General features: G+C 42.9%; 1 protein-coding gene across 8 annotated transcripts in view; it reads left to right on the top strand.

The window, feature by feature from the left end:
* Positions 1-1,456: 1,456 nt before the first annotated feature.
* Esco1 (establishment of sister chromatid cohesion N-acetyltransferase 1) overlaps positions 1,457-11,909 on the top strand; it is a 109,544-nt gene continuing 99,091 nt past the window's right edge. For all 8 annotated transcript variants that reach the window (XR_002213781.2, XR_002213780.2, XM_020186397.2 and 5 more), the window contains exon 1: positions 1,457-1,596. The gene's annotated coding sequence lies outside the window, so the exon portion shown is untranslated. The remainder of the gene's footprint in view (positions 1,597-11,909) is intronic.

Below are 11,909 nucleotides of genomic sequence, written 5' to 3'. Positions count from 1 at the left end.
TTCTTTCTTTATTTTTAGGCAGGGTCTTGATTTGTAGCTCAGACTGGCCTCTAACTCATGATCCTCCTATCTCAGACTCCAGAGTGTTGGGCCTATGGTATGTCTGGCTTCCAATTACGTCTGTACCAAAAATAAGTACATATAGTCTGACATTCTTAAGGATTCCTCTGCTCCTGACTGAAGCTATTACAACAGAGTAGGAAAGGATCACTTAGAAGCAACAGCCTATTTTGTGGGAATTAAGCTTGTAAATGTGGCTTCTGTGTATACCAGAATTTAAGTTATTAAAGATAATGTGATTTACCCAACTAAAAGAAACCCTGCCAGTTGTTTGTAATAATTTTTAATGAAGGTGAACATAGCTCTGATACCCTGATAAATAATCTGCTTTAACCAGGTCAAGTTTACTCCTGAGGCTTTTTTCTTTTTTTCAATTTGAGACATTTGGTGTATGCCACTGCGATATGTATCAAGGGGCTGGAGGTGTGGCATAAGTGGTAGAGTGCCTGCCTAGCAAGTGCTTCTGCCAAAAAAATTATATCTGGGAGAGGGCGTGGGGGTGGTGGCAGTGGACAGACTTTTGCCAAGTAACGCACCGTATTGTAATATGGGGAATGGTCCAACTGTCCAATACCTAACCACAAAATCTCACCACTAAACTGCTAACCAGCTCCTGAAAGTTTTGTGGAAGACGAACGAATTGTCACAAAAACATAAGGCTTGACAAACTTACAGCTCCTTTTGGCTGACCTGGTTTCAATCCACTTCTGCAGCATTAAAAAGCAGTGTGAGAGAGCTGGTGGAGTGGCTCAAGTGCGAGGCCCTGAGTTCAAAACTCCAGTACCACCAAATAAATAAAAAGCAGTGTGAGAACCACATATCCTATGCTAGAAACCTGGGTGCGCCACGACCAAATCTGGTGGAACGCTTTAGATTTCTTGCACGCTATGCTATTAGGCAACAACAACAACAAAAAAGGTGAAGCCCCGTAGTTTTGGGGGTGCAGAGAAAAGGAAAGGGAAGGGTCAGTTAATCCCATCTTCTTTCTGTACATTGGGTCCTACGGAAGATCAAAAAGGTTCTTGGCTTAGACACAAGTGCAAGATTGCCAAGGCAAATCTAGGCCGCTTTTATTCCACGTGACCCGGGGAGGGCAAGCGAGCGCCGCCAGGGGGCGCCGCCAAGGGGCGCGCGGCCGCCTCCCCGCAGGCGTCCACCTGCGGAGGCGCGCACGCGAGGCTTCCCATCGCGCCTGCGCTGACGATGGACTCTGGCTCTTCGTTCCCCGACGCCCAGCCGTCCGGGCCGGGGTGAAAAATTGCGTGACACGCAGCGAGCGTGGCGGCCATCTTCGTCTTCTGGGTACGTCAGCTGGCTAGTTGTGGGGGACTGAAGAGAAGCGTTGCGCAAGCGCACCCAGGACGGTCACAGGTAACTCCCATCTGACGGGCGAAGCGTCGTCGTCGTCGCCGGAAGTTTGGTGTTTGCGCCGCGGGGAGGCGGCGGTAGCGGCAGAAGCAGCTGAGTGTCTCCGGATACCCGGATGTGAGGCGTTCCGCTGGCTCTAGTCGGACCCTCGGCCAGGCAGCAGGGAAGGTACAGGAACGTCCCTGATCGTCTCCACGCCCGCGTCCTCTCCTCGCGTTTGCCACCCGCTCCAGAGAGGGGGCCGCTGTTCTTCCTGTTCCACCCTCAGTGTCGTGTCGATTCGCATGCTTTTTCTTAGTGTGCTCCCATCGCCTCGCGCCCTGGCGGGGGGGGGGGGGTGGGAGGGGGGGGTGGGAGGGTGGGAGGTTCGGAGATTCGGTCGCCTGAGGTTGGGAACGGATGTCGCTCGCTGCCCAGCGGCCCCGTCACCTGCCGTCAGCGTTGGTTAGGGCCACGCCGCGGGCCGACCGGGGCCTCCGAGGGCTTTCGGAGATGGAGTGCAGCCATGGCGACGACTCGGGCAGCGTCGGCGATGGCCCCGCAGGTAGCTGCGGGTCTTGTCCCCGCCTCCCCCCAACCCCCTCGGCTCTCGCTCTCTCCCTCGCGGAGCTCGCTAGTCTGGCCCGCGCCCCCGAGGCCTCTGCAGTTCTCTCGGCGGCGGGTGGGGAATCTTGGGACGGGAGCGGCAGCCCGGGCCCAAGGTCATGGAGCAGTTGGGGTTGGAGGTGGGGGGCGCGGGCACAGGTGGGCTGCTCTGCGTTAGAACCGGGCGAGGACCATAGCGAGGGAGAGTTGCCGGCAGAAAGGAATCGGGGCCTCGGTTTTTATCATCGTTCCTAAGATGATAACGCGGGTTTATTTTGCACAGGCAGGATCATCTGTCCATGTCCAAAAATGTCCCCAAATTAGAGGCCCATCCCACCCCGCCTGTAAATGATGCGCCTACCGAATTTTCCCGGAGGTTGGAGTGGGGTGGGGGTGGCGGGGGAAGAGGAAGGAGTTAAACGCTTGAGATGTAAGAAGTGCTCTGAACCACGTTTTCTGAAGTCTTAGCCGAAATGGGTTTTAGTAGGAAGTAATTTCAGCCAAATAGTATTACAAAATCTAAATAAGTAGGCTTTGCAGAAAACAAAAGGAATAATACGATGGGGGTATGTTTTTTTTCCCCTCCCAAGTAAACATTAATTAAAAAAAAAAAACTGGGTATGGACTCAGTGATGAGAGCATGAGCATGGGTTCAATCTCCACCAAAAATAAAACAAGAAACTGGATAAAAGACGAATTTCAGTTGTGAATGGCTAGGTTGCAGTGAGTGAACTATACTGTAGTCTTCTCTGATCAAGTCCGTAGTTTCTGGTTTACATAGTACAGTGACACCAACGGAGTTTTGTTTTTTAATTTGAAAAACTTAAAAAAAAAATTCTCACCGCTTAAATAATCAGTGGAATTAGACATCAGAGTAGGATGAAAAGTGCTTGATTTGGGAGCTGAAAATTCAGGCCTTCAGCATGTGAGGAAATGAGTTGAAGCATAGTTCTCTGAATAAAATTTGCCTTGGCTTATTAGCTTCTACCTGCCTTAGTTCTTACTCCCCTCCAAGCAAGGGCCTGGTGCTTGCTAGGCAAGTGCTCTGCCACTTGAATCACAGTTCCAGCCCTAATCTTCCTTTCTGAGAAAATATGCTATCATTGCACCTTGCTTAATCAGCAATATAATTTGTAGTGAACAAGAATTTTTTTTTTTTTTTTTGGTGGCAGTAGGGTTTGAACCCGGCCTACACCTTGAGCCACTCCACCAGCCCTTTTTTGGGATGGGTTTTTTTTGTTTTTTGTTTTAGTGATAGGGTCTCAAGAACTATTTGCCTGGGGCTGGCTTTAGACCTCTTCCTGATCTCTGTCCCCTGAGTAACCAGGATTGCAGGTGTGAACCACCAGTACCTGGCTGGCTGGCTGGCTGGCCCTTTTTAGATTGGTAATTCATTAAAACATAGAGCTGATTGTATTTGTTCTGATATTGAAGGTGACTATGACTGTATAGTTAAAAAAAGTGTGTTTTTCTAATAGGTAAAATTTTTTTCATGACTTTTATTAGCAGATTTATATTCTACATAGAGTTCTTTGAAAACCCTCTAAGGGAAGAATTAAGTTTAGTTAGTAGAAACCAACTCCGGTAAACTTTTTTAGGATAGGTAATTCATTCAGGGATTATGTTAACCCTTCTGAAACCCATATTCATATTTTCTGAGCATCATTCAGTGAAAATTCTTTGGCTCTTTTTGCAAAAGTTCTCCATTACAACTTCATTATAGTATTGTAATTATATCTGGCAAATGAAACATTCTCTTAGTTGTTTTTTCTCTTTTTGGGGTCCATGAGCTGTATCTTATACTCGATTACATTACACTGCATTTGAAGAAAGCAAGCCTTATATCTGCTTCTTTAGGTAAAAACTCAGAAAGTAGGGGCTAGCAATGTAGCTCAGTGGTAGAACACTTGTCTAGTACACACAATGTCTTTGGTTGTATTCCCAGTATTGGAAACCCCCCAGAACCCTGAGTGGTGGTGCGTGCCTGGGAGACTGATACAGGAGAAGGATGTTGATTAAGGGGAAGCATGGGTTGCATGATGAGGACCTTGTGTCAAACTCCCCTCCCCTCCACAACACAACTACTCAGAAAGTAAATAAAAATGAGATACTTTAATATGGTTCTCAAACTTTTTGGTCTCAGGATCTTTTGTGCTCTTAAAAATTGTGTAGCACTTCAAGTAGCTTGTTGGTATGGTTACATGTATTGATAGTTACTGTATTAGAAGTTAAATATAGTTATCAATTCATTTAAGATACATAATAAACTAATTACAGGTTAACATAAATAACATTTTAAATGACAAGCAGTATTATAAGACAAAAAATTTAGTAGAAGAATGGCAGCTATAATACATTTTTGTCAATTTCCTTAATGTTTGGCCTAACTGAAGACGGATTTTTCTGTGGGCTTCTGCATTCAATCTGTTGCTATCTCGTGTTCTGGTTGTAGTATGTGAATAAAATCCAGCTTCACACCCATATTTTGGGAGGGATAGTTTAATAAGTTTTTCAGATAATTGTGATACTTGATTCTACAACAAAACTCAACAAGCGATGATATCTTAAAGGTCTGTTACAATGCAGAGTCTGAAACCTTTTCTACTTTTGTACTCTATTTCATCAAAATTTATTGATCTGTTTTATACTTTTTTTTGAGGTAGGGTCTCATTATGTTGCCTAAGCTGGCCTTGAACTCTTGGGCTGTAGGGTCCTTCTCAGCCTCTCTAGTAGCTGAGACTACAAGCGCCCGTGGCAGTTTTGCATTTGTTTTTCTTTCTTTCTTTTTTTTGCAGTGCTGGAAATTGAACCCAGAAGCTAGTACATGCTAAGCGAGCACCATATCCACTGATCTTATAAAATTATATATTTATGCAGCTTAGGTAACTGCTGTTTCTAATAGCTGTCAAATAGTGCTCAAATAGTTTCTTATTTGAGCACTTTGGAACTACTTTGGATATTTTTGCTTCTATAAATGCTGCTTTTTGTTGTCATGGCTGTGGGTAAATTTTTTTCTAGTTTTGTATTCTTGACATGGGTGAATTAATGGGTGGTAGTGTAATTGTGGAGAAGAATTGGCTGACAGCATTTTAAGGTAGTTTGAAGATACCAGAATGGTCAGGTGCCGGTGGCTTACTTCTGTAATCCTAGCTACTCAGGAGGCAGAGATCAGGAGGATTGTGGTTAAGAACCAGCCAGGACAAATAGTTCGAGAGACCCTATCTCAAAAATAACCAACGCCGAAAAGGGCTGAGTTCTACTACTCAGGTGGTAGAGTGCCTGTCTAGCAAGTGTGAGGACTAGTTCAATATGTATCAGAATGGATGGATGATGGATGCAAGTGTTGGTTGATAGGCATTTGTATATTAACAGCTTATGTACAGGTAGCAATTGAAAATATGGTATAGATGGCATTAGTGAATTTTGTGAGGAGATGACAAAGCTTTGGGAAATGTGTAGGAGACTATTGGGGAAGGAGAATTTTAAAACTTATTTTAAAAAGCTGGCTATGATGCTGTGCACCTGTAATCCTGGCTACTTAGGCTGCAGCAGGAGGATCACTGGCGTGAGCAACAATGAGACCCTGTCTCAAAAAAATTAAAGAAACAGCCTATCTACCTTTTTTGCTGGATACCTGTTAAGTCTATTGAGAATATATGAATTTTATTTGTTTTTCCTATTAAGATGATTAAGTGTGAAAAATTTTTTTGACAGTATTGGGGTTTGAACTTAGGGCCTTGCTTTCTAGAGTCTTAGGTGAGGCCCTGAGTTCTAATCCTAGTACTGTCAAAAATATCCCTACTAAACTCAATGTGAGAAACAATAATAATGGTAACTGGTGAAGTGATGAAGTTGGGAATTTTACTTGCCTACCAAGTGTAAGGCTTACCACTGCCCAAAAAACTCCTCAAACAAACCAGGGACCACCAAACAGTAGGTTTTGCTGAAGAACACCCCAGATGTTACAGGAACCCCAGTGTAGTTCAGGATATAAGAAGGTTGCTGAGACTAGTACAGAACTACCAATTGGCTTACCTTGTTTTAATTCCTCAAGTAGCAGGTGTCCTGCTATCACTAGTCTAGTTGTCTGCCATCATAGTAGTAGGTCTCAGTCAGAGGTGACTTTGCCTCTCAGAACATTTGGTAGGGTCTGGAGACAATTTTGATTGTCAGGACTGGGGAAGGGGTGCTCCTGGCAGCTAGTGGGTAGAGGCCAGGGATGTTGCTACTCAATATTCTGGGTCACAGGACAGCTGCCCACAACAGAGGCTTCATTGGATCTAAAGTGTTAATAGTGGTGATGTTGAAAATTTTGCATTGTTGTGACTGTATGCTGGCTGTTATAGGGTCAAGAACCAAAACTTTATGTGGTCAGCTATGGGTCAGAATATAACCTTATGAACTGCCTAAGATTTGTTAATTTTTAAAAAATTTGTCTTTTTTTTTCAGTACTGGGGTTTGAACTCTGGGCCTACACCTCAAGCCAGTCCACCACTTTTTTTGTGAAGGTTTTTTTTCAGGATAGGGACTAAAAAGCTATTTGCCCAGGCTGGCTTCGAACAGTGACCTTCCTGATTTCTGCCTCCTGTGGAGCTAGGGTTATAAGTATGAGCCACTGGTACCTGGCAAGTTTGTTACTATTTTTAAGTGAGTGATTGTGGAGGTGGTCAGGTTTTTTTTTTTTTTTTTTGTGGTACTGGGGCTTGAACTCAGGGCCTGTACCTTGAGCCACTCCATCAGCCCTTTTATGTGAAGGTTTTTTTTTCAAGTTAGGGTCTTGAGGAACTATTTGCCTGGGCTGGCTTTAAACTGTGATCCTCCTGATCTCTGCTTCCTGAGTAGCTAGGATTATAGGAATGAGCCACCAGCACCTGGCATGGCCAGTTTTTTAGAAAGGGATTATGAACTTGACAAATTACCAGGCTCATTTTCAGTAAATATTTCTCTCTTGTCTCTTGAATGTAGTAAAAGGATTGTGTGGTTGAAATAGAGTAAGAATTGATAGGTCACTGGCATTTGAAGAGATTCGTAAGGACCTGTGGCTATCCATGTGAACTTTGTAGTAGACAATTATAGTAACAATTTGGTTGAAAAAAAAAACTATGAAATCTTTCTGGTATTCAGTAGGATTACAACAATGAAGAAGGAAAGTATGAAAACAGAATGGCATGAACCTTAAAAGTGCAAAGAATTTTGCATAAGACAAAAAATAGCTGTGCTGGGACTGGAGATAGCCTGCTGAGAAAATGTATTAGTTTCTTATGCCTGCTGTACAACTTATTAGAAATTTGATGACTTAAAACCAAAGACATTTATTCTCTCTAGTTATGGGGTCAAAAGAATTGTAAAATCAAGGAATTAGCATGGCCACGCTCTTTCCTAAAGCTCTGGAGAAGAATTTGTTCCTTGCCTCTTGTACCTTTTGATGGGTGTGTGACTACATTACTCCAGTTTTTGCCTCCATTTTCACATTTTCTTTTCTGTGTCTCCTGTATCTCTTTTACAAGGATGTTATTGGCTCTTAGGGCCCATCTGGGTAATCCAGGGTGGTTTGTGTCTTAAGAACTTTATTCTGCAAAGACCTTTGTTTTCTTTGAAAATCACATTCTCAGGTTTCAGGGATTAGGACACATAATATGTCTTTAGGGAACACCATTTAGCCCACTATCAAAATGCTTTAGAGAAAAGGGAATGGCTTCGCAAGCCAGGTATCTATCTATCTATCTATGTATATACATGTATTTTTGGGGGGACAGGGTTTCTCTGTATAGCCCAGGCTGGCTTTAAACTCATGATCTTCTGAGCATACTGGTGTGTTGCCACACATCCCACTGAGAACCAGGTTTCTTTTTTCTGCCTGGTGTTGGGGATTGAATTTAGGGCCTTGTGCATGTGAGGCATGTGTTCTGTACCACTGACATATGGCCCCAGCCCTTAGTATTTTGGAGACAGGATCTTGTTGTATACCTCAGCTGGCTTTGAACTCACTATGTAGTCCAGGTCTTGAACTTTGTCGATCTTCATGCCTTGCCTCCCTAGTGCTGGGATTATAGGCATCCTGCCCAGGTAGAATTATTTTTAGGCTATGTTCTTAGGTGTGTGAAGTTTGAAAATTTTAGACACTGTTCTTAGATGCATGCAATTTAAAAATTTTATGTCTTCCAATTGAATTGAATGATTGGTCCCTCTTAAAGGTTTGTTTTGCGTGGTATTGGGGTTTGAACTCAGGGTCTCATTCTTGCTTAGGTGGATAGATACATTACCACTTGAACCACTCACCAGCTGGGTCTCTACTACTTTTTGTTTAGAAGTTCTCGTTTTTAATTTTTTTTGGTGGTACTAGTTTGATTTCAGCCTCTATGCTTGCTAGGTGGGCACTCCACAACTTGTGCCACACCTCCAGCCTTCTTTTTTTTTTTTTTTTTTGGTGGCACTGGGGTTTGAACTCAGGGCCTTACACTTGCTAGTCAGGCACTCTTACCTTAACACTTGGGCCTCTCCACCAGCCCTTTTTCATGATGTATTTTTTCAAGATGGGGTCTCAGGAACTATTTTCCTGGTGCTGGCTTTGAACCCCAATCCTCCTGATCTCTGCCTCCTGAGTAGCTAGGATTACAGGTATGAGCCACTAGTACCCTGCCCTCTTATTTTGATATTAACATAACTGCCATGTTTCTTTTAGTGTTTGTGTGGTTTCTTTATTTGATTTCTTTTTTTTTTTTTTCTTTTTTTGGTGTCACTGGGGTTTGAACTCAGGGCCTCACTCTTGCTAGGCAGGCACTCTACCACTTGAGCCACTCCACCAGCCCTGTGGTTTCTTTATTTCTATCTTTTTCCTTTAAACTTTTTTGTATTCTGATACATTCTTTGTATTCTGAAGTGTATTTCACAGTCTTCTTGTACCTAGAGGACTTAAACCATGAGATATAATATAGCTTCTGGTATACTTGGGGTTAAATCTGTCTTCTCGTATTGTGCTTATTTTGTACTGTTGTATGTTCATTTTTCTCTTTTTAGTTATTTTGTATTAATCATGTCATTGAGGAATAATGTCAATTCAGTCCTGGCTTCATCTGCAACTTGGGGAACGTTGAACATAAAACATCTGCAACATAAAATGCTTGCTAGTTATGGTCCTCCTTTTATAGGAAATTAATAGTAATTGTTATCTTGTTCATCTGCCTATTTCACATTGGCTTATGCCAGTACTGGATTGGATGAGTTATTGCTGTGTTTTGTTTTGTTTTGGCAATACTGGGGTTTGATTTCAGGGCCTAGTGCTTGCTAGGCAAGTGCTCTTCCACTTGAGGCATGTTCCCAGCCCCCCACCCTTTAAAAATTTCTTTTAGTGGGGCTGGGGTTTGAATTCAGGGCTTCATGCTTGCAAAGCTGGTACTCTCCTGCTTGAGCCACGCCTCCAATCCTCCCAGGCCTTTTTTACTCTACTTTTTGAATAGGGTCTTCTGATTTTTGTTTTGTTTTGTTTGCCTGGGACCAGGCCTTGGACCTTTATCCTCTGACCTCTAGCCTCCCTGGGATTATAGGCATGCACCACTGTGGTCAGCCTGTTTAGCTTATTTTTTGAGGTGGGATCTTGCTAACTTTTTATCCAAACTGGCCTGGATATCCTCCCAGTCCCTGCCTCTCGAGTAGCTGGGATTACGGATGTGAGCCATGATGCCTGTACTTGTTTTTTTTTTTTTTGAGGGGCTTCATGTATACTAGGCAAGTGCTCTTCCACTGAGCTGTGCTACAATGCATGTGATTGTTTTTAACTTGATGGTTATTCATTCTGTAGGATCTGAGTGTCTGATTGTCCTGGGTTTATTTATTTATTAGACCATGGTTGCTCCAATAAATACACTGGATTTTTTTCCAGTCATAGTCCTTGTCAGTGTGTATCAGCAATCCAGGACTAATGGTATGCTGAGCCCTTAGTGATTAGGTCCATTGTGATTAGCCTCACACTTTAATCCTCCCGATGTTAGCTTTCCAAGTAATTATTACACCTGGCTATCAGTCTTCAATTTTAGTCATTTTGGTGGTTTGTCGTGGTATCTCTGTATGTTTTTTTTGTTGTTGTTGTTTGTACTGGGGTTTGAACTCAGGGCCTCACACTTGTTAGGCAGGCACTTTTACTGCTTGAGCCACTCCACTGGCCCCCTTTTTTTGTGGTAGGTTTTTCCTAGATAGCGTCTCTCAAACTATTTGCCCAGGGCTGGCTTCCAACAGTGATCCTCTTGATTTCTGTCTCCTGAGTAGCAAGGATTATAGGTGTGAGCCACCAGTGCCAGCTTGTTTTTATTTTTTAGACAGGGTCCTGATATGTAGCTCAGGCTGGTCTTGAACTTGTGGTTCTCCTGCTTCCATCTCCCCAATGCTGGGGTTATAGGTCTGGACCACCTTACACTCCTTTTCACCATGGGTTTTTTTTTTTTTTTTGTGGTAATGGGATTTTAATTCAGAGCCTTGCACTTGCTAAAAAGTCATTCATTAAATTAAGATAAATCAAATGATAGCTTTGGCTTTATTCTAGGACCCTTAATTTTAATAATAATTTTGTTTGTCCTTAGTTTTTTAGTTATTTGAAGAACTTTCTAATCTGCACATGAGTGAATGAGTGGATACTACTGCTCCTGTATGTTTCACTTGCTATCGTTTGAAGTCTAAAGCTTGAGTTATCATAACTCATTAAATACAAGCCACAGATCCAAGAAGGAAGGCTGTCAGTGGAGGATACGCAGATTTTTTCCTTCTACGAAAATTTTGTTTCTTCCAAACTTTGTATTATATGGGTGTAATTCACTTGCTAGTCTGTTCTGCCTATTTTAAGACTACAGAAACTGTAATTAGTCTATTAAAATGTCAAACATAAGTCCTCAAAATAGAGAAGCACAAATCTTTGTGGTCAGCCATGTCCTCCCTTTTGTATTTGTGGAGAAAACTATACAAAGTGAAGAATAACTGTCAGCTTCGTGTTGACACATAATTGCTTCATTTAGAAGCAATTCTAGCTGGGTCCCAGTGATTCACACCTGTAATTCTAGCTACTCAGGAGGCAGAGATCAGGAGGATTGCGGTTCAAAGCCAGCCCTGGGCAAATAGTTCAAATTGTTTGTAAGACCCTATCTAGAAAATACCTAGAAAACAGAACTGGTGGAGTGGCTCAAGCAGTAGAGTGCCAGCCTAGCAAGCCTGAGGCCCTGAATTCCAACCCTGGTAACACACACACACACACACACACCCAAAAAAACCCAATTCCACTTACCACAGATGGTTCATAGATGTTACTCAATAATGAGAGACAGGGTATGGTGGTTCATGCCTGTAATCCTAGTTAACTCGAGGTGGAGGCAGGAGGGTCTTGAGTTCCAGCCCTGGTAAAGTTAATGAGACCCTGTTTAACAACCAAATACAAACAATAGGGAAAAGAGTTGGGGGCTGTGGCTCAAGTAGTAGAGTGCTTATCTACGATACTTGAGGCCCTAGAGTCACCTCCCAGTACTAAAAAAAAAAAAAAAAAATCAGTGCTGGCCAGAATATGGTGACGTACCCCTGTTTTCTAAGCTACTTGGTAGACTGAGGCAGGAGGATCATTTGCTAGATCAACTGGACAACACAGACTCTGGGAAAAAAAAAATCAGTGCTCTTCTTATTTCTATGGAATTTGCACTAACTCATAGCATAGAGAATTTGCTATAGTTTGCCATAGAGCAGTTAAAGAACTTCTGCTTTGCTCTTGGGTCTGGAAAGTGAAGCCAACCTTTGTGTGTGTGTGTGTGTGTGTGTGTGTTGGGGATTGAACTTGACCTTAATGCTTGCTAACCATGTACTCTACCACTGAGCTATACCTTCAGCCCTATGTTGCTTTTACCAGGGTTTTAACAAGAAAGAGA

This window comes from Castor canadensis, chromosome 4, assembly GCF_047511655.1.
Source record: "Castor canadensis chromosome 4, mCasCan1.hap1v2, whole genome shotgun sequence".
NCBI classification, from domain to species: Eukaryota; Metazoa; Chordata; class Mammalia; order Rodentia; family Castoridae; genus Castor; species Castor canadensis.
Note: the sequence above shows the minus strand (reverse complement) of the source record. Positions and strands in the feature narration are given on the sequence as shown.